Here is a 3513-nt window from a genome sequence, read left to right on the forward strand (position 1 = left end):
CGTTTTTAGGACCGCCCTCCTCATGCTTTGCCCCGCAAGAAAGAGTTCAGTCTAAATTTCTGAGAGCTGCTCTGCAAGTCCTGCGTATCTAATGCCTGGAAACAATCAGAGTCTGGTAGACTTAGGTTTGAAGCCAGGGTATGTATTCAATCCATTTATACATGGCTGAAAGGGCATTTTAACCCACAAGGTTTGTTCCCCCTGATCCTTCAAGACAACTTCCAATCCAGCTGGCTCAAGGCTGTTTATAGCCATATTCACAGAAAGGCTTTTCTCTTCAGGTTCTCTTAACATATGGAGCAAAAGGGTTAATCAAATGTAGAACAGAGGATATTTAGCATCAATCTGACATCTCCAATGCATCAATATTTGGGGAGCTGCTAAATGTCAAAGGTACTTTTGGGGAGCTGCTAAATGTCAAAGGTACTTTTGAGCAGGCAGTGTATGTGGCCTCAGTGGAAGCAAACAGTTTTAGAAGGGCGTTTGCTCTAGCTAGGTGCTCCACTCTTCCATCTGTGGCTATCGAAGGCAGGTACAACAAAATCCCCCATCTAGAAAGGTTGTGCTCACACCCCCTAGCAGAGGTTGATCTGTCGAGCACGTGTTCTTTAGGTGTCCATTTTATAGGGAGGTTTGTCTCAGATTCATTACCGTATTATTTGATACGATCCCTGGTCATATAACCACTAATAATGCAAGTCTCCACTGGTTTTTATCTGATAAAAGTTTCAGGATTACATGTCAAGTCGCTAAATTTTGTGCAGTAATTCTTAAATTACGGGAATTGTATCTTAAACGTTTTTAAAGTCAATGCATTTGTAAAGTCATATATGCATTCTCAATGAGCTTGTAAAGTCATCACAATTAGGAGGAAATGTGTTCAGGTCAGAGGCAGTATCTATACCACTCTGTGCACAAGTGTAATTTTTTCATGATCCCCAAAATACCTGACCCCATTTTGCAGGATGCCTTAAGTAAGACTATAAATACATGCTGTTGGTCTTCCACCTGCTATGCAGATCTCAGCCCAGGTCTCTCCTCTCTCTGTTAAAAGGACTGCTTCTAACCCTCTCAACACCTGTGGAGCCATCACCACCAGGTAGGTAAGTCAAGTACAATTTTGTACTAACAAGGAAGCATTCCATTCACGAAGGTAAAGCACTCTGCATTCTCATGGGCCTATAGACCCCTATAAAAAGTCATTTCTCTGGGGAAAAGGGGAGTTACAGCTTTTTGCTTCAGCCTTGGATTATATGACCAAAGGTAAATCACAGATAAAAACTACAAGCATATTTAAAATAACCTAAGGTTCTTTTCCTCACCTAATTGCTGTCCTACTGTTCCCTCAAACTCTGTCCCCAATGGACACTTAGCAGAATACTTCTCTTTTCCATCATCAAAACAGAAGCAGTCTCTTCTTTCCACTTTCCTGTGAGGCAGGAATGTTACCTGAATCCTCTTTCCTTACCATATTTTGCCTGAAACAATCAGGCCCTAATTCTTGAAAATAGTTACATGCAGGATTATTTGCAAAGCAAATGCAGCTATTAAGACTGAGATACTAATAACTACTCTCCTGTCCGTACAGCATTTTAAGAAGAGAGACTACAATATTACAAACATTGAAGAATCATTTCTAAGCTTTTGAGTCTTCTAAGTTTGCAAAACCTTACTTTTCCAGAAAAAAATTGATTCCCAAATGCTGAACTAACAAGAGAGAGTTTAAACATTTGTCTTGAGTCATATCGCAGCTCTTCGTATCACAAGTCTTCAGTATTTATTAGAATCCTTAATGTGTGAAGAAAGTGGCAGAACACCACAAAAATCAGTATAAAAACAAACAAGTGCAGTGCTTTGAAGTAATCATGTGCTTTTCCTAAAAACAGAGTTCTGTTGCTGACTGGAGGAACTTGCTCCATCATTGGCTTATGGAACAGATCTTCAGATTTTAAAAGAAATGCTAGTTTGGCTGTTAGTGAGTCCAGGAAAGAAGTGGTCAGAGCATAGAAATTTAGTCTGAATTTAATTTTGTTTGTTTTGGTGTTTATTTTGGAAATTCAATATTTCTATTTATTCTTACCTCTGAGTAATCCTATCAAACTAGCAGAACATAAAGCAGGGCCTCAGTCCCTATTCAGAAGACATTTGCCAGACAGAAGGAAATACATTTTGTAACTGGGCCGTTAGAACTTGAAGGAACAGCAAAAATAGAATTGTGTACTTTGTCAAAAAATGGAAAAGGAGACTACTGAACAGATCTTTGAGACTGAGGAATATTTGTAATGCTTGCACTCATCAGAAGCTGAGATTTATATAAGGTTATCAAGGCCTGGAAAAAGTTGATTGATATGTGTTTCAGTATCGCATATACAGTAGTGATCTGTGCCTGAGGAACTGTATCGTGCCTTTTAAAAACTGGAAAACTGGCAGAAATTAAATAAGTATAGACCTGCATAATACAGGGCTCAGAAACAGCTGCACCTGTTAGATTTCTACCCAGCACACTTCCTTTTAAAAGCACCTGAGCCCTGCCAGTTTTATTTTTCAATACATATTTTTTTTACTTATAGGGGTGAATTTTTTAAATACGTCATCAAAATCCAACAGCTAAACCTTTCTAATTACAACCTCTCCACCTGCTGAAGTTCTGCCTGACAATATGCCAAAAAGTTTTCCTTGGCTAGCTTCTCTAATTTTGTTTACGTGTGATTATTCAAAGCAACAAAAAAGATCTTCCATTGTCAGTGTCACTTGTTTTATTTTAAATATTTACAGTTAGTCATGTGCCCGTGAGAAGATCCCATGAACTAAAATTGGAAGTAAAGTACAACGTCAAATCGAGACTATAGCCCCTTACCTGGAGCAGGGGCTCTTTCTATTTATCGAAAAGAGTCCAGTAGCACCTTTAAGACTAACCAACTTTACTGTAGCATAAGTTGGTTAGTCTTAAAGGTGCTACTGGACTCTTTTCGATTTTGCTACTACAGACTAACACAGCTAACTCCTCTCGATCTTTCTATTTATTTATATCCAGCTTTTCTTTGGGGTTCAAGACACTTTATAAATAATAATTTATAACATATCGATTTAAAACCAACAAAACCTCAAAACCTCCTCCCCCCCAACCTTAGCCTAAGCGGGCCTTCACCCCTTTCAGCAGCTAATTGCGCCAGCATTAGAAGTTACCACGTGGCAGGTTTTTCCAAAGAGTTTGGCTGGAGGGAGATGCCAAGATTAACTTGGCTTGTTGCTATTTTCAGGCTCCGCCTAACTATCCGGGCAGCTCCGCCAGCATTTCAAGCCAGGCGCTTCCTTCTGTTCTTGGAGCTGCTCTAGCCGCGCTTTCCTAGCTCTATGCTTCCACCAGTGACCGCTCTGTCTCTCTGCTGTTTACCGGAGACTCGATAGTCTCTGCCTAGGCTTCCCACGCGCCTTATGAATAATCCAAAGCGGCAATGAATATTCATTACCCGAATGTGGGCAGGGCCAGAGCCGGTCGGGGGTGGTCCGAAA

Source organism: Eublepharis macularius, chromosome 2 (assembly GCF_028583425.1).
Source record: "Eublepharis macularius isolate TG4126 chromosome 2, MPM_Emac_v1.0, whole genome shotgun sequence".
Lineage (NCBI taxonomy): Eukaryota > Metazoa > Chordata > Lepidosauria > Squamata > Eublepharidae > Eublepharis > Eublepharis macularius.